This window comes from Harpia harpyja, chromosome 17 (assembly GCF_026419915.1).
Source record: "Harpia harpyja isolate bHarHar1 chromosome 17, bHarHar1 primary haplotype, whole genome shotgun sequence".
Taxonomy (NCBI): domain Eukaryota; kingdom Metazoa; phylum Chordata; class Aves; order Accipitriformes; family Accipitridae; genus Harpia; species Harpia harpyja.
In genome coordinates, this window is record NC_068956.1 from 30,515,713 (window position 1) to 30,533,950 (window position 18,238).

Below are 18,238 nucleotides of genomic sequence, written 5' to 3' on the forward strand. Positions count from 1 at the left end.
TGCAGCGCTGGATGCACGGGGGATAGTTCCACCTAGCGTGCGTGCCACAGCTTTAGCACAAACAGGTCATATAGACTAACTAATTGCATATGAATCAGATTAGTATACGTATACATAAAAATGATGGCAACTGATTATCATAGCACTGCCTACATCCGATCACGCGCAATGAAGGATCCATTTGAGACGAAGGGCTGCTTTTGCGACCACCGGCCCATTTGAAGTTCTTGCTGGCTGTCCTTGAAGTCTTTATTCTTGTCCTTGGTTCTTTGATCTTAAAGCTTAACGCAGTTTCAATCGCATGCGGTCAGTTTCAGCATTGTTCTCATCTAGTCATAAGAGCAAAGAACTGCAAAACTTAGGAGTACCTACCTCTGCTAGTTAATTGCTCGGCTATACTTTTGTCTATTGTTTCAATCATCGTGTTAGTGTAAGATTTCTAATAATTATTTACTAAATCTCACTTTTACAGTCACCTAGCAGCAAACCAGTTTCCACGGCTGGTGCAAAATATTAAAACCATCCAAAACTATTTAGACGTGCCATACAGAATGTATGGAAATATGCTATCAGAGGTGTCCCAGGGGCAGGGGGAGCGTCGGGGGGGGCCCCGAGCCCCGGAGCGGACTCGCTGGCAGGACTCGTTAGGCGCGCGACTGACCGAACGGACACCGGCCGGCCGGCCCCGTTGCCCTCCGGGCTGCGTTTGCGCTCCCTTTGCACGGGGCGAGGGGCCGTGAGGGAGCCCAGGGGAGGAGGAGGTGAGGCGCTGGGGGGGGTCGGGCCGTGCCCCCCCTGTTCCTGCTGGGCTCCAGCTGTTGCAAATATTCTGGTAAAGAAATCAAAATTTAATCACATAGAAGAGTTAGGTTTGATTAAGAAGTAAAATTGTGAAGCGTAACGTATAGGATTGTTACGTTTGAAACGTAGCCATAGAAACTTTAGGAACTGCGTTACGTGTGACTATTGGAACCTTAATATTGTTAAGGTTGGAAATAGCTAACCCTAGAAACCTCACCAGGAAGTTACAGGTTTTTCTATGTTCCTTTTCAAGAAACGAAGGAAACCGTCGTGGACGCCAGTTTGCTGCTTGGAAACCCCCTTACCCTTCCCATCTTGATTTGAGTATCGAAGATTCCAGTCAGTAGAGCTAAGTGTAACTGACCAATGATTGTTTTTAAATAAGAATATTGATAAGCTTATATAATCAAAGGACCAATCCTTAGAAAGGTTAAATTTAAGAACGAGCATAGTATGCCTTTTTATGGAAAGAGCTTACGTAACAATGACCTGACAGAAAAAGTCTGTAAAAACTGACGGATTTTGATACTAAGTGGGACACGCCTTTGGAGGAGCGATCCCCCGTGTCCCCAGCGCTGCGATAAACGAAGTGCCCGCTTCTTAACTTCACGTTGGTGTTAAGGAGTTCTATTCCGGATTTCGGTAACGGTTTTGGCGACCCAGACGGGACCTTGCGAGTGAGACCGGACGAGATCGAGTGTCGATCAAACTCCGGCCGGCGCCGAGGTATTCTCGGGGAGAACCATCGCCCTCGACTCACAAAGCTCCTCGCGGCGTTCCCTGGAAAAAAGGTAAGGCGCTGCTTCTTTGGAATTTGTTTGGAAAGCCTGCCCGTGAGGCGCGGCGAAAGCTTCGCAGGGTTGGGGCTTGGAGGGTACCCGTTTGCAGTGGAAGCCTAGGCGTCTGCCCCTAAGTCGTAAGCGAAAGCTATTGCTGGGTTGGACTTTGTGTATTATTTGGGACAACTGTCATTTGCGTTTGTTTGGTATTTGGGATTTGAATGTATATAAGTATAATGGCACTAGCAAAATTGTTTAAGAATAAGAGTGCAGGAAATAGAACTGCTGATGAAAAGATACCAAAAACATCACCGTTGGGATGTTTATTGGCACACTGGGGTGAATTGCAGGAAAAATGGGAAACAAACAGAACTTTGAGTTATAATACTATATTGCAATTACTGTTGTTTTGTAGGAGAGAGAGTAAATGGAATGAAGTGCCATAGGTAGATTTGTTCTTTTTAAGTGAACGCAGCTGACGGGGACCGGAGGGGAGTCTCCCAGCAGAAGCTCTGGTTACAGCTAAACTGGGAGAACAGAAAATTGAATTTGAATTGACGCTAGAGTCACCTTTTCAGTTTTAAATACCTTAGAGGGAGAGTTAAGTTTTGAAGAAATTGGTGGTGTTGGTGCAACAAGTGAACGAGAAACTAGACCCTTCTTTAAATCTTTAACAATGAAATTAGGAAAGCAACGGGTCACTCGGCAGTTTTTGTACGTGCCAAATTCTCCTAAACTCCTGTTAAGGGGAGATCTACTGGAGAACTTAGAGGCAGAAATTAAATTAAAAAATGGAGAGATTAAAATTTTAATTCCAGAAACTAAACGTATCGAAGCAGTGGCTTTGTTGTTACAGGATGGTTACCGAAAGCAGAAGATCATACCAGTCAAAGTATAATGCTGTAATTCCAATCGTCTGGACTGGGAAGTTCCCGGTAAATCCAAAAAGCAGAACCTGTGAGACTTGATTTAAAGCCAGGATCGAATCCGCTAAGAATTAAGCCATACCCCCTAAAACTGGAAAGCCGGAAAGGGTTAGTATTGATAATACAAAAATTTTTAAGATATAAATTGTTAACAGAATGTGAATCCAAATATAACACCCCGACCTTGCCTGTTAAAAGGCTAATGAAAAAGATTATAGATTAGTTCAACACCTCAGAGCAATAAATCAAATAGTACAAGATATTCATCCGGTAGCAGCAAATCCTTATACTTTGTTAACAACCCTAACAGAGAAACGAGAACGGTTCACAGCGTTAGACTGAAAAGATGCCTTTTTCTGTATTCCCTTGGATCCCAACAGTCAAGAGCTTTTTGCTTTTGAATGGGAAAATCCTGAGACTGGGAGAAAAAGACAATATACACGGACAGTCTTGCCTCAAGGCTCTAAGAATAGTCTTACCATTTTTGGAAATCCATTGGCACGAGAATTAGAGCTTTGGAAGAAAGAAAATAATCAAGAAATCTTGTTGAAATGTATGGATGATCTGTTAATTGTAGCTGAGATGGAAGAACAATGCACAAAGTTAACTATTAACTTTTTGAACTCTTTGGGAATCAGTGGATAGCGAGTGTCAAAAGAAAAAACCCAAATAACCCAGAAAGAAGAAACTTATTTGAGTTTTAAAATCCTAAAAGGACAGAGACAATTAGGAACTGAGAGCAAAGAGGCAATTTGTCGTCTCTCCGAACCTAAGACTAACAAATTAATGACGAGCATTTCCGGGAATGGTTGCGTGGTGTCACCTGTAGATTATCAGTTGTGGCTTGCTGGTCCGACCTTTATAGGAGCAGCTCAAAACCTCAAACGATGGATTGGACTGATGAGACAAGGGGAGTCAAAAGAATCTCAGTAGACATAATAAAGGGGGATGAGAGATGATGTTTAGCGCTTACATTGTTGAAATTAGCTGAGGCAAAGACAGTCTTTGATAAGAAGAGCTGGTCCCAAGGACCAGCCAATGAGGTAGAGACAGCTCCCGATAAGAAGCAGGAGCAGGCCCCAAGAGCCAGCTAAGACCGGTCTTGCGGCTTGGGTGAATACCAAGAAATCACTGAGCCTGCGCAAGAAAAAAGGTTACTAGCGGTGACGAAGAGGAGTCATCTCTCTTCATCTCTGCGACCACCAGACGACCACCATAAAGAGGCACTGCGCAAGCGCAGTTGAGAGGAGACTATGGAAATGACCTCTCGGAGCTAATTTTAATAGGAAGCGGGGATAGGTCACGCATATGTATAGGCGTATTGTGAATATGTAACACTTGACTGTATAAACTTGAGACAAACTGCCGAGTCGGGTGCGCACGACTTTGGTGGGACTACCCCCCGTGCTGCCCAGCGCCGGATGAACATACCTACTTTACAATCTCACTGACTGCGGAGTCTGTTTTCCGCACGTCACTGATGCCGAGAAAGCTACTTTCAAAGAATTGAAACAGGCTGTAATAGGGGTGCCAGCCCTAGGCCTGCCAGATCTCACAAAGACATTTGAACTTTTCACTCGCGAAAGAAGAGGTATAGCTCTGGGCATCCTGGCCCAATATTTAGGGCCAAGTGGGCGAGCTGTGGCCTACTTCTCGAAGCGATTAGATCACGTGCGTCTGGGATGCTCCGGTCGTCTGAGAGCCGTCGCTGCAACTGCGCTACTGATCCAGGAAGCTCGTAAGTTCACCTGAGGACAAAGGATCGCTGTACGTTTCCCATACGATAACTGTTGCGCTAAAACAGAAAGGGGGGCATTGGTTATCCCCTAGCAGAATGCTGAAATACCGAGTGGTGTTGCTGGAACAAGATGATGTTTACTTAAGAACTACTACCACCGTTAACCCTGTTGCGTTTTCAACAACCGGTCAAGTTAAAGGAGAACTGGAACGTGACTGCTTGCAGACAATCGAAAGAGTTTACCCCAGCTGACTGGATCTCTGAGATGTGCCGCTAGAAGAAACAGACTGGGAACTCTATACCGACGGAAGCGGTTTCATCTGTGAAGGAAAACGTTTATCGAGATAGACAATAACAACCGAGGAGGTAATTGCGTTGCGAACTTTGCCTTCGATGATATCTGCCCAAAAGGCTGAATTGAGAGCTCTTATTCGAGCTCTGGAACTAAGTCAAGGAAAGCGAGTCAACATTTGGACAGACTCAAAGTACGCTTTTGGAGTAGTACGTGCGCATGGAGCGATATGGAGAGAGAGAGGACTGTTATCTGCACAAGGAACCACCATTCAGCATGCAGAACAAATACCGAAATTGTTAGAAACCGTTCAAAAACCAACAGCGGTCACGGTAACGCGCTGTAAAGCGCATCAATTAGGTAAGACTGTTCCTAACGCAGGTAACCGACTGGCTGATAAAGCTGCTAAAGAGGCTGCAGAAAAAGGCATCCTAGCGCTAGTTCCAGAGAAAAGTATAAAATTGCCTAAAGAAACTCCAAATTATAATGAAAAAGATGGAAGAATTAATTGTTAGATTGCAGGCTAACAAAATGAAACAGGACAGGCTGTAATACCGACAGGTCAAATAATAGTCCCGCCCACAATAATAAGAGAAATTGCCCGAGCTGAACATAACAAAGGCTATCGGGGAACAGAAAGTAAAATATGACAAAGATTGTTTAAACAATTATAAGCGGATGTGAAATTTATATATAAAATGATCCCCAAATCAGTAATAAGATTATCTTTGGAATTATTAAATAAGGAAATTTTTTAGGGGAATACTAGCAAATTGATTTTATAGAATTGCCTTGAAAAGAAGGATCTACCCTAGTTTTAGTTGATCTCTTTACTGGGTGGCCCGAGGCTTTCCCTTGTCGCACCAACAAAGCAAGAGAAGTAGTTAAAGTCTTGCTCAAAGAGATAATACCAAAATATGGGGTGCCTGTAAGAATGTCATCTGACAATGGCCCTCATTTTATAGCAAAGATGATGAGACAAGTTGAGCAAAATATTATCTATAGATTGAGACTATCACACCCCATATAGACCACAAGCAAGGGGGGGCGGGGAAGAAAGAGAATGAACTATACCCTTAAGCAACAGTTGAGTAAAATTTGTCAGGAAACCTCACTCACTCACGTGGGTTAAAGCCTTACCCATGGCTCTATTAAGAATCAGAGTATAGCCAGAAGAGAAAGAAAATTTAAGTCATTATGCAATGTTATATGAAAGACCGTATCAAGAGACCTATGTTCTGAGTATCTTGAGTGGCTTTGGAGATATGTTTTTAAAAGGTGTTATGATTTCTTTAAGAAATTCTTTTCAAGAACTTCGTCAGTATGTCTCCGCAGCTGGACCCTTAGAAGTGGACGTAGCAGCGCATCCCTTCCGACCAGGAGATTGAATATATATAAAATCACTGAGAAGTGGAAAGGACCGTATCGAGTCATTTTAAGAACGCTTACAGCAGTAAAGGTCTGGGAGAAGAACCTTGGCTTCATTATTCAAGACTAAAGAAAGCACCAACAGGAAATTGGAAGTCTAAAGAAACTGGCCCTTTGAAACTGAAAACCTGTAAGTAAGTTTCACGTTATCTATTTGGGAAAATAATTGTGTAAAGTTTATAATATTGGGGTTGCTATTAGGAATATTGTCAAGGGCAGTAATCTTTTTGTGTGTTATAGGGTTTAAGTATTTTTTTTGAGGGGTTCTAAACACAAGATAAACAAAATGAAACAATTATTGTTTGAGCTATTAATCTTGATATTAACCGTTTCTGTAATTTTGATTAAAAAAAAAAAAATTCTAGTTTTGGAATTGATTCAAAGTTTTGTAAAGACACAAAATTTAACCTCGATAACAGCCTGCCTTCCGATTCCAAAGTCAGATGAAAATCTAGTTCCGTGGAGAATACTGACATTGAATTTAACCAAAACTTGAGAAAAGACGTAGAACAATGAGAATCATTTTAGCAAATTAAATTGGATGGATTTAAAAGGCAATTATTTTTTTAAATTTGAAAGAAGGAATTATAGCATTTTGAATTATAACATTACCAAACCATCCACCTCACGGACAAAAGAATTAATTTATCGCCCTTCGGGAGAGACTTGTACAAACACCCCTTGGGGCTGTCAGCTGGCAAAACCGTAGAGACAAGTGCGAAAAGGAACTTGGGATCCTATTTAAAATATAAAACGATGTTTGGAATTTACTGGAGTTCCAGGATCCTTGTTAGATCCACCCAGAGTCAGGACCATCTATGGAAATTTAGATTGGTTTAGACAAAGAGAGAAAAATCACACATCCTAAAGAGAAGGGTATGAAAGTTTAGACTTGCAACTCCTCTGACCCCAAAATCCAAAGACCTTCTCTAGTAGCTAAAGCTCTAAGATGGGGGATGTATCTGTAGAAAGTGGAATAATATTTTAAATGATCCTGGCTCCCCTCTTAATAATGGAAAAAAATTAGCTTGGAATTGACTGTATTAAAGGACAGGTGAAAAGTTTAGGGTTAACTGTTTGGGTGACTAGTGATGATATACGATCCACTCACCTTTTCCTGAAGGACAAAAGCAAATAATGGACTTTAGACTTAATAACTCTCTCCTCTCTCTGGAAGAAATCTCCCTTGTGGCCTCGACGGTGGACCTGGGTAAATCGAAAAGATGATACCTGGCAATTGCCAAGTCTTAGAACTAAAATAAGACGGGTATTAAAATCTGTATTTTTACCCCAGTGAACAGCTCGTCAAGAGTCATCTTACTTTGACATCTTTCATTCCATAAACGAAGCGCCTGCTTCTGAACTTCCCATGGGTGTTGTGGAGTTTTATTCTGGCTTTCGGTACCACAGCTGCGGGCCGGGGCTGGAGGAGCCCCAGGTGCGGGCAGTGAGGCTGATGGCGACGGCCCCTCCCTGGAAAGGGGGGGCTGCCGGGGGAGGGGCCGCGGCGGGGCCGGTGGGAGCCCAGGCAGGAGCGGAGCGGAGCGGTGGCCGGGCTGCGGCTGCCCCTCGGGAGAAGGTGAGCGGGGCCGGGCGCCCCTCGGACCGCGAACGTCCCAGGCGGGGGTGGCCCGGGGGAGGTGGGGGCCGCCTGTGCCGAGGCCGGGGGGGGCGGGGCCGGGGCCCGGGCCCTGGGGGCTCGCGGGGGGCCGGGAGCACGTGGGCCGGGGGGGGCTCGGGCCCCGTGGCGGGGCTTGCGCAATCGCCCGGCGGGTCCCGGGGAAAGCCCCGAGGAGGACGGCGGGGTCCGTGCCGGACGCGCGGAGCGGCAGCGGGGCGGGGCCGCGCCGTGCCGGAGCGGCGGCGGCGGCGGGCGCTGCCCGGAGCCGGGCGGGGGGTGCCGTGCCGGAGCAGCGGCGGCGGCGGGGACTGACCGGAGCCGGAGCCGGGCGGGGGGTGCCGCGCCGTGCCGGAGCCGGCGGCGGGAGCGCGCCGGAGCTGCCCGGAGCGGCGCTGGGGGCTCGGCGGGGACTGCGGCTGCGCGGGCGTGGGGGTGGGCGGAAACGGAAGCGGCGTCCCCTCGGGGCATGCCGGGAGCTGTAGTTTCCGCGGACTCGGCGGCCGGGCAGCCGCGTGGCTCTCGGGCGCGGCGTAGTCCTCGCTGCTGCCGCCGCCGCGGCCCCCGGAGTGCGACCAGGTCAGACGCAGGAGCGTTGCCGGTTTCGCGTGGTTTTCCGCGGGCTTCCCGCTGCGCCCGCTCCCTGACCAGCCCTCCCGGGCGCATGCGCCGTCCTGCGCGTGGGGCAGCCCGGCGTTCGCGCGCCGGCTCCGGCCCCTCCGGCGCATGCGCGGTCCCCGGGAGCAGCGTGGCGGCGCGCGGGTCTCGGCGGCAGCGGGCGAGCGCCGGGACCGCGGGTGAGGCGAGCGATCCCCTCCGGCGGGGGCGGGGGCGCGGGGTGCCTCCTGCCCGCTGGCCGCCCGGGGCTGGCGGGACGGGAAGCTGCGAAGCGGCCGCCGCGGCAGGCTGCCGGTCGGCCGGAGGCGAGCCGGGCCAGGGCAGCGCCGGGGAGTTCCCCGAGAGAGAGCCGGTAGAAGGGAAGAGGGGACGGAGGCGGGCACCCCCCAGGCGCGGCCAGCGGGCGCCTGCCCGAGTCGCCAGAGCTCCCCCGGCCCCGCTCGGCCCGTGCGGCTGCCCCCAGCTCCAGCCCCTCCCCCGAAGCCTGTGCTGTAGCCGCAGGCAGCCCCGAGCCCTGTCGCGAGGGCAGCAAGCTGGCCCTGCGGTGGTCTCGAGTCTCCCTTAACGGGGGTGCCGTTAGCAGCGGCGCGGGGGACGAGCGGCGTCTGCGGAAGCCCCTGCGGAAGGAGGGGCTCCGGCCAGGGTCGAGCTGCGGTAATAACGGTCACTGCTGCCTCTTTCCCTCTCCCAGAGGCCACGCTGTGGGTGCGGTTGTCCGTTCGTCCCCTGGGGATGCCGTTGACTGCAGCAGCCTCAGGCTTGCGTGGGCTGTCTCTGCCTGGCCTCCCTCTCCTCGCGGCGCGGGAGCGCAGAGGGACAGGCGGAGCGCTTACTGGCTGTGGGCAGGAGCTGCGGAAGCTGGAGAGGCCACAGAAAGGTAAAGAAGAAGCAGCGGAAGGCCGTCTGGCTGGCAGCTGCCTCCCGCTGCAGGCAAGAGAGAGCCTGCCTCTCCGGGTGTGGGAGCATCCCTCCTCGTAGTCCGCAGCAGGTCAGACCGCCAGGGTCTGTATGCACGACCAGCAGCGGGGTACTGCCACGTAGCGAGCGAGCGAGGCTACGTGTCTAGGAGGCCTCATCTCGTAAGAGCTGTGAGACGCTCGCGTGTTCCGTTACGTGGAGGACAGCCAAGCGACGGGAGTTCCAGAAGAGGAAGGGAGGAGAGAAGGAGAAAGAAGCGTCTGAGCTGGCAAGGTCTCCTGGCAGCTCCAAGAGCGAGAGCTGTGGTGAGTCCTGGGCCCTCGAGGCCCTGTCGCTCGTCTTGTGCGTCCCGGTCCCTCCCTCCCCCTCTCCTGGCCCCCTCGCTTTCCCATGCTGCTGTGACGTTTGGGGTTTTTTGGGTGGTGTTTGTGTTTTTTTGTTTTTTTTTTTTTTTCTTCCCTGTATCTCTCCTCTTCTGTCTATTCTCTTGTCCTGCTCCCTCTTCCTCTCCCCCTTTCTCTCTCTTGTTCGACTGCCCCCCCTTCCTTTTTCTCTCTGCGTTCTTGTCCTGCTCCCTCTCCCTCTTCCCCCCCCCGCCGCCCCCCGTCTTTGTCCTGCAGCCAGTCGCTGTTTTTTCCTTTTCCATCTCCTTGTCCTGATCTGCATCCACCTCTTTCCCCGCCTCCCAATTTCTCTGGCCTGTTCCCTGGCGTTCTTTTCCTCTCTGCGCCTGTACGTGCCGCTCTGTGTCCCTGCCTTCCTATCTCTCTTCTTTCTACTTTCTCTTTCTCTCTCTGTCCCTTTGTCTTGCTCGCTGTTGCTGTTTATTTTTGTCATTCTGGATCTCACTGTCCCCGTCCTCCTTCCTGTTCATCTCTTACTCTCTCTGACCCTTTGTGCTGCTTCCTGCCCCTTTTTTATTCACCCTCCCTCTCTCTGCAGGGCTCCTGATACTTCTTTTTCTAAATTCCCCAACCCCCTGTGCTTCTCACGGTCTCTGTCTGTCTGTCTCTCTCTCTCTCTCTCGTTGTCATTGTTCTTGTCTGTCGCTCTGCCTTGCTTCCTGTCCCGTCGTTTCTCGCTGTATACCTTTGTCCCGCTCCCTGCTTGTATTTGTATTCCTCTCTGTCGTGAGGACCGTCCCAGTTTTTTATCTCCGTCCTGCCGCTGTCCTGATTTGTCCTTCTCTGCCATGTTCCCTGTCCCTCTTTCTGTCTCTTTTCCTCTGTCCCTGCTGCTTATTTCTCCATCTCCGTCCAGACCCCTGTCCCTTCCCCCCCTCCCCGCCCTGCTGTCCCTCTGCCTTGCTTTCTTTTGCTACCTTTTCTGTCTGTCTCTCTCTGCCCCGTTCCCTCCCCCGTCCTTTCTAACTGTGTCCCCCTGTCCAGCTAGCTGTCTCTTCTTTCTTTTTTCTGTTCCTCAGTATTTTTTTCTTTTTCCGTATCTCTCTCCCACTGCCCATCGCAGTTGGTTTTCTCCCCTCCGATGCTGGCCTGCTCTTTGTCCCTTTTGTCTCTCTTTGTCCTCCTGTCGTGCTCCCTGTGTCTATTTAATCCCTTCATCTCTGTCCTGCAGCCCGTCGCTGTTTTTTTTTTCTCTTCCGTCCCTTTGTCCTGCTCCCCGTCCTTGTGTCTCTTTCTTTTGGTTCTGCCTCCCGTCCCTTTTTCCTTTCTCGCTCCATCTCTCTGTCCTGCTCCCTATCCCTCTCGCGCTCTCTCTGTTTCTGTGTCCGTCTCCTTGCCTCTCCCCACGTTCTCTGTCTTGTTCCCTCTTTGGTTTTCTTGTTTTCCAGGTGGCTGGGCCCGGCTACCCGCGGGGGTGCTTCGGCTCGGGGGTTTGGGGTGGGGGCCTGGCCGTGGCGGGGAAATAAAGCCTGAAACGGCGATCGTGAAGCGACGCCCTGCCTGTGCTGGGGCTGCCCCGCAGAGGCGTGGGGCCGGGCCCTCCGCAGGTCCCGAGCACTCCCCAAAACTGCGCGTGGGGCCCCGGGGGTGCAGGGCTGTGGGGTGGCTACGCTCGGCGTCGCCCGTGGGCGCTGCAGGGTCAGAAATGGAGAACAAGTTTTCTGTTCCTGGGGCTTGACAACAGGCTCGCCTGGCTGATTTTGGGGCTCGGAAACAGACCGAGCTGCTGCGCGGCTTTGGGCCCAGAAACAGAGGTCCGGCCCTGCGTTTTTGGGCCTTGAGAACAGGCTCGGCAGCCGGGTTTTTTGGCTCCCAAATGGGCCCCGAGTCAGCCGGCGTGGGGGCCAAAAGCGGGAGCCGGCTTGGCTGTTTTGGCAGGCGGGTGGGAGGGTGTGGGGAGCTGCGGGGGTAAGCAGGGGGTGGGCAGGGTGCGTGGACCCTCCCTGGAGATGGGGGTCTGGTTGTGTCGGACGCCGAAGTTCGGGAGGCCGGCACGCAGCAGGCCGAACTCAACATCTGCGATGGTCTGTGGGGGGAAAGGCGCTTTTCAGACCCCACGTGCCCTCTTTGAGTGCAGCTCTTCTTTCTGCGCTGCTCAGAATATTTGTTCAGTAATTCATCGCCCAAACTAACGAATGTTTATACGGCGTGTAACTCTGATGTTTAATCCTAATGCTCCGGTTTTGACAGCAGTTGATATACAACCTTATGGAAAGCCCAGGCCGTTGCACATAGCTGGAGCTTGTAAGGAGAAGCAGCTGAAATCAGCCGGAGCTTCACCGCGGAGCTGGGGCTTCAGTGAGCCAGAACTGTAGCAAGCGGGAGCTGGAACGAGGCGGGGCGTCCGCTGTCTGGAGCGTGCGTTAGCCAGAGGCAAAAGTACCTGCGGCTGGAACGAGCAGGAGCCGCGATGAGCTGGAGCGTCTTTTCGCTGGAGCGTCCGTCGGCCGGACCACGCTCCCAGCACGGCTGAAGAGCGGCCCGGCGCAGGCAGGGCTGTCTGCAGCGAGCGGCTCCGAGCAGCAGGGAGGTGAGTTGTCCTTCTGCCAGCGGGGAGACCGGCCTCTTCCCTCGGGGATGCGATCCACGCCACGCTCCTCTCTCTGCGTGGAGGGTCTCGCCCGGTCCGTTCCCGCGGGCAGAAGCGAGGTGGGGGTCCCCCGGCTCTCCTGGGGCAGCCCCCCCCCGCGAGGGGGTGCGGGCGAGGTGTCGTCGTCCCCTCGGTACCGGGCAAAGGGGAGAGAAACCGGCCGGCGGGAGCTCCTGGGGTGCAGAGCCCTTCCGGCAGAATCCTCCCCTGTCTTTTCACCGCTGGCTGGGTGTGACAAGCAGGTTCATTTCTTTGTCTCCTCTTTTCCCAGTGTCACCTTCCGCGTCACACGAAGAAAATCCTGCGTGGTTAATTCCGCTTGCTGCTCAGGTAATCGCACGTATCAGGCTGGGGGAGCGGAGAGAAGCACTTGCGAGTTCGAGGGCACTACAGATGCTCCACGTTAAACCCACAGAAAAGGCAAATTTGCTGCTAGTGCAGAAGAGCTGATGGAAAAATTGCTGTTAACAGATCGTGCCCTGTTCCTGAACTGGTCCCTTGATACGTTTGTGTTTCAGGTGAAAGAACGAAATTTCATGTCTGGTAAATTCAGAGCTGCCTGTTAGCTTCTTTAGGGTCGAGTGTTTCTCTTCTCTCTGTTCATACTGATTTTATGGGCAAGTTGGAGATAGCCTTTTATTTTTTTATGTATAACTGAATTTTTAGGAATATGTGGTGTCCCTGTAGTTCACTTTTGAGCACCTAGATGCCAGTAGAAATGTAATGGGTGAAACATGATGGAAACGGGTACTTAAACTTGATTTTTGTTTGATTTTTTTTTTTCCCTTCCCCATTAAGAGTGTTGATGGCATGTTGTCCCGTGGCACAATCCCCATTCCGTTCAGCGGAGTCTTCAGTCTAGGCCTTTTAACTAAAAAAGTTCGTCCTTCCAAAAAAGGACTAGTCGTTCATCGGACCGAGGCGTAGACTTGGAGAGTCGCTTAAGTACGTGATCGGAATTAAAGCCAGCTTTCAGTTAATGTTGCTGCCGTTGGTCTTTGCTTTCATTGCTTTCTCCACCACTCTGTCATGGTTGGGAGCTCTGAATCGTAATTTTTTTCAGTCTCTAACACATTCCACCCCCCCCCCACCCCCCCCCCCTCAAAAAAAAGGAGAGGCAGTGTCTAAAAGTTAATTACTTTCCTCACAAATGCGTGAGTAAATAAAATCTGAGTTATGATGATTAAAACCATAAAAATGACGCCAGTCCTGCAGATCTGGACTATTTCTGAACAGGCATTCATCTCACGCAAAAGTCGTCAGGGTACGGGTCACCTGCGCTTCATGCTCTGACGAGACAAAATGCTGAGGCAGGGATGAGCTCTGAAAGAAAAAAAAAAAAAAAAAAAAAAAAAGGATACAGGGTCACGGTTTTGTTTTGTTGTTGTTTGTTTTTAAAGAGTGCATTATTGACTGGTGCCAGCCTGCAGAGCTCTTCTGCTGCCTGACCTCTCCTTCTCTTTCATGGCTGTAATTGTCATTTGGATAATCGTAGAAGAGCAATTAAGTTACTTGCCTCTGTGAATGTGCTGGTAATACCAGGAAGGCAAATGCTTGAACCAGTAGTGAATAACTTGGCTACAAGTAGAATTTCTGAAGGAAGAACAGCAGCAGCAACAGGAAGCAAATAGCAAGTGACCAAAAATTTGCGTGTGTCAAACGCATCAAAGCTTTATTGCCAAATGTTGTTTGGCAATATGTTCCAAATGGCTTTTTTTTGGTAAACGTAAATTTTCAGGAAGTTCAGGGTTGTGCGTGGCAAAACGTGTCCCTCTGCGTACGCATCCTGCTGGGTAAATAGCATGGGTCACTGGCAAGTCCAGCGGCAGGGCTGTTGTTCCCTACTCTCGACGTTGCCGTAGTAGCGTTGCGGTATTGAGACCTTAACGGACGGGCTGAGGAATGGAAGGAGAATGCCCGTTTTCTGTAAGGGCTCAGAATGCCGACCCTTTTCTCTGCCTGCCGCTCCCCTGCGCGTGAGATGAAGCTGTTTTATTTTTCTCCCTTGTTCCTGGTCTAAATATTTCTGGAGCTGTTGCTGCTGTGGGTTTGCAATTTGTGTTGCTGCGTTTTTGTAGCATTCTAGCGATGGGTCGTTTCTACTGTGGCGAAGCATCGAGATACGGTTTTCGGTTTAAAGCGTCAGAAACTACATTCATCGAAACCGGTCACTGGCGGCGTAGGTGAAACCGATCTGGCGCGTGCAGCTGTGCTCGCAGGGATGCTCGGTGGCTCCTCATCAAAACGGCAAGGGGTGTGTGTGTGGACATCTGTAGGGTTGCGCTCTGGGTCCGAGAGCGTTAACGTGTTTTTGCTGTTGGAAGATGGAATGGAGCGTGTGCCTGTTAAATCTCAGGGCAGTCAAAAGCTAGGAGGGACCCTGAGCGGGTTTGGTGGCGCAACTGCTGATTTAAAAGATCTTGACCGTTTGGAGCAACGGCCTGGAAAAAATCATTCCTTTTTTGCAACGAGGCAGTTCACAAGGACAGATGTGTTGCTGTGCTCTTTAGCAAAAATACTCAACTTGGGACATATAGGGTGATGAAGTCTTGGCTATACTAAGGCTTGAGAAAATGTATGTAGGTCTCTATGTCTGTCACCTGCGTGTATCTAGGAAAGTGAGTTCTAGTGAAACTAAAGTTACCAATGAGTCAAAAAAAAAAAAAAAAAAGAAAAAAAGCACAGTTGTCTGAAAAATGCAAAAGCTTTAGTGGCCTGTGTCAACAGCTGTACCGAAGATGATGCAAAAATACTTTTTGCTCTGCTCAGTCGTACTGTCTTCACAAACCTTCGCAAAAAAAGGCAGCTTTGGATTCCTACCCAGTTTTATGCTAAAGTTTTTTGTTTTGTTTTGTTTTTTTGTTTGTTGGGGTTTTTTTTTCCCCCTCTCTCAGGTGGACGTCAGCTGCCACCATTTCACCGTGGTTGCCCTTTCTTCTGCAGTGAAAGTACAAGACAGATGGAAAGATTCCGTAGTGGTCTGCAAGTACAAGGTACGCCTACGATGTGTGTCTGCATTTTTCCAAAGGTACTTGTAGTATGGACTTTAAAGTTAACATTAAGAATGTGCCAACTCTCCTTCCACATTTTTTCTGTGAAATACTTTAATACGAATACTAAAACTAAGGTCTGTTCTGGAGCACGTTACGCCTACGCCAAGTTGACTTCCCTCTGTCTATTTCCTCTTCCTGAAAGCATGTAATCTTCTGTTTCCGTGCGCTTACTAGTAAATGATACCGTGAAAATAATTTTGTACTAAAAGAGGGGAGGAACTGTTCGTAAGAGTTCAGCTGTTCAGAAGAAACGGGCTTTGTTTTCACGATAAAAGCTTTATGCTTCTGCAGTCAATGAGGTTTTTTAAATATCTTATAGGAGTACTCGACAACCTTACTGAGATAACTAGCACCTGTACTAAAAGCAATCAAGGTCAAAGAGGAGACGCGGACAAAACAGGACAAACTGGCGTCGCTTCCGTGTGTTTTCCAGGTTTTCCCAGGAAGCATCAGCAGCCTTGTAACTAGTGACAGTGAGTCCTGAGGTGGTTTTGGTGAGTTACTGCTTCAGTAATGTATTTTTATTGGATGTATATAAACATGGGCACACCCTTTTAGTGTAAAGTGAATTACTGAGATTTATTCTTTATTTTTCATTTTGCTTTTTGAAGTTTTCCACTTCACTTTCAGCTTTATTCACCAAACAAGCAAGATGCAAAGCAGCAGCAGCAGCGCAAGGGCTGTAGCTGTTGCGGTGGATCCGTAAGCATAGATTCTGATTGCATACGACCTCGTCCCGCAGCCTCCCAGGGTTATCTCCCTGCAGCAGTGCTGTAAGGAAGGGAGGAGACGTTTTCCAACACCGGCAAGAGTGTTTACTTGTATGCTAAGAAGGTGTTCAAAATGGCATCAATTAGCCTAAATGCTGATTTTAAGCGTTCAAATCGCTCTTAACTTTTAAAGGAGCTGGTGTATTTCGAGCTGACCTGTTTACCTGGAATCCTCCTTTAGCTCAGCGACTCTTCTTGTGCACCCCCAGCCTCCGCTGGCAGGGTGGTATGAGAAGCTGGAAGGTCCTTGACTTAGTATAAACACTGCTTAGCAACAACTAAAGCGTCGGTGTGTTGTCAACATTGTTCTCATCCTAAATCCAAAATGGCCCTGTACTAGCTACTCAGAAGAAAATTAACTTTATTCCAGCCGAAACCAGGACAACCCCAAACCCCCTGATTCTGGGTCTGCAACGGAAAACACCGAACGAATTTGGGACTCCTGGGAAAGCCAAATCCACCTGGATTTGTGCAGCTGGAAAGCAAAAAAACCCACCCCATTTTCACGCACAAAACCACAACCAAAAGATCTCCCCTTTTTATGTTGTGGAAAAGCACTGAAACATACCCCAAACCGAGTATTTTGAAAAAGCAGAAAACTCCCCAGTTTGGGGAAGATTGGGGGTGAAGCACAGGCAGTTTGAGGGGCATTGCTGGGGGTCCTCCCAGTGTGGATGATCTGGTGTGGATTCTCTGTTGCGGGTTATCCCAGGTGAGTTACCTGCTGTGGATCATCCCGGGTGGACTCCCTGGGGTAGGTCATCCCCACCCGTGTCCCCCCGTGCACCTTTGTACCCTCCCCCCGTGTGTGTTTCTCCCCCATATGCCCCCCTGTTGCTCCGGCCTGCCCCCTTCACCCACGCGAGTTTTTAACCCACGCGAGTTGTTTCCCCCCGCATCCCCTGCTCTCCTATCTCCTGCCCGCCCCCCCCCCCCCCTATTCCACACACCCACCCCCCCCATCATCCGTCAGGCTTCAGACCCCTGGCATGCTGCCTGCACCCCATTCTCTGTCATTTTTTTTTCTTCTTTTCCTTACAAGTTGTTGTTGTTGTTGTTTCTTTTTAATGATTCAACTGGTTTTGTTTCAAGCCACGAGTTTTCCCACTTCCGCCCTTCCGATTGTCTCCCCGTCCCACTGGGGGCGGGGGAGCGAGCGAGCGGTCGCGTGGGGCTTCGTTGCCGGCTGGCGTTAAACCACGACACGAGGTGAGTTGGAAGCCCTGCCTGGCTAATGCTGGAGGCTCTCTGTGTTCCTCCTGCCGTCTTGACGGGCCGTCCTTGTTCTTCATTGCCGCTTTATAGCGAGCGCCTCTTGCTCCGTAAGCAGCAGTACTCGGGCCGTGCAGGTACTGCGCGTTGCAGGCAGCAAAGGGCAATTGTGACGCTTGCTGGCGGGAGCGGCAAGGAGTGCGGAGCCACGCTCCTGTAGGGAGCAAAGATGGAACCTCGAGGGCTCTACGGTCATCTGCTGAGGACATCTAATATCCCGACGCGCCTCTTTTGCTTTCCCTGCTTCCCGTCTAATTACTTTGCACGCCGGAGGGCAGGGCGGTAAGTAACACCGTGCAGCGTCTCTTCGATAAGAGACGAGCCCCGCACAAGAAGCCTTGCGTGCGTGCAGGATTAGGAGAGCAGAGTTGTGATAGCACAGAGGTGAGGAAAGGTGCGCCCGCCCCAACAGAGCCCCAGGATCGCCAGGGTATCGCTCACTTGCAGGTCGGCCGCTCGCATCCGGTCCGCTGGGACGCGCCGTTTCCTGCTGAACAGAGCTGCCCCTCTGGCGCGAAGCAGCTTTGGGTCTCTCGTGGCCTGCCTTCAGGCTGTCACCTGAACCAGGCGTTATTTTTTTTTTTTTTTAAATCTCTCGCCAGCATCTGTTGACTGGCTGCTGTCCCTCCCACAACCCTGATGCCACGTGCAGACGGATACAGCAGACCCTGGGGCTTGGTCCAGGGCAACCCCCCCTGCCGTTTGCAGGTTCCCTGTGCTGCTTCTCCTCTCTAGAGAATGGGGTGGGGGGGCAGGGACAGAAGCGACCGCCCGCATTGTCTGTTGTTTGCGCTTGACTGCTGTAAAGGCTCCAGCCACTCGGGTGCTTTTTGGAACGGAGGCAATGAAGAGGACTGCCCGGGCTGCGAGTGGGGAAAGGGCAGGGAAACGTAAGCCCTGTGCCCCCAGTAAGTAGCTGCCGCCTGTGGCTGGTCTCTACTGGGCTGAGCTGTCAGTGGTGTCTCATCCAGCTGATGCTCAGAAGAGGATCGTTGCGGGGGTGCTGCTGGCCGGCGAGCGAAGGTGGGAAG

At 50.7% G+C, this 18,238-nt stretch overlaps 2 long non-coding RNA genes across 4 annotated transcripts; one reads left to right on the plus strand and one right to left on the minus strand.

The window, feature by feature from the left end:
- Nucleotides 1–1,890: 1,890 nt before the first annotated feature.
- Nucleotides 1,891–7,265, minus strand: LOC128153522 (uncharacterized). Of its 2 annotated transcripts, XR_008238995.1 has the most exons (3): nucleotides 7,076–7,265; nucleotides 6,736–6,780; nucleotides 1,891–2,591 (listed from the first exon to the last, which is right to left on the minus strand). It is a non-coding gene; the product is annotated as an uncharacterized LOC128153522 (long non-coding RNA). The 2 variants fall into 2 exon arrangements; XR_008238994.1 differs by lacking the exon at nucleotides 6,736–6,780 and having other exon boundaries at nucleotides 1,891–2,535.
- Nucleotides 7,266–8,803: 1,538 nt separating this feature from the next.
- On the plus strand, nucleotides 8,804–16,445 carry LOC128153498 (uncharacterized). 2 transcript variants are annotated; one of them, XR_008238978.1, is made up of 4 exons: nucleotides 8,804–9,423; nucleotides 15,007–15,105; nucleotides 15,599–15,659; nucleotides 15,796–16,445. It is a non-coding gene; the product is annotated as an uncharacterized LOC128153498 (long non-coding RNA). The 2 variants fall into 2 exon arrangements; XR_008238977.1 differs by lacking the exons at nucleotides 15,007–15,105; nucleotides 15,599–15,659; nucleotides 15,796–16,445 and adding exons at nucleotides 12,384–12,442; nucleotides 12,911–13,018.
- Nucleotides 16,446–18,238: the final 1,793 nt, after the last annotated feature.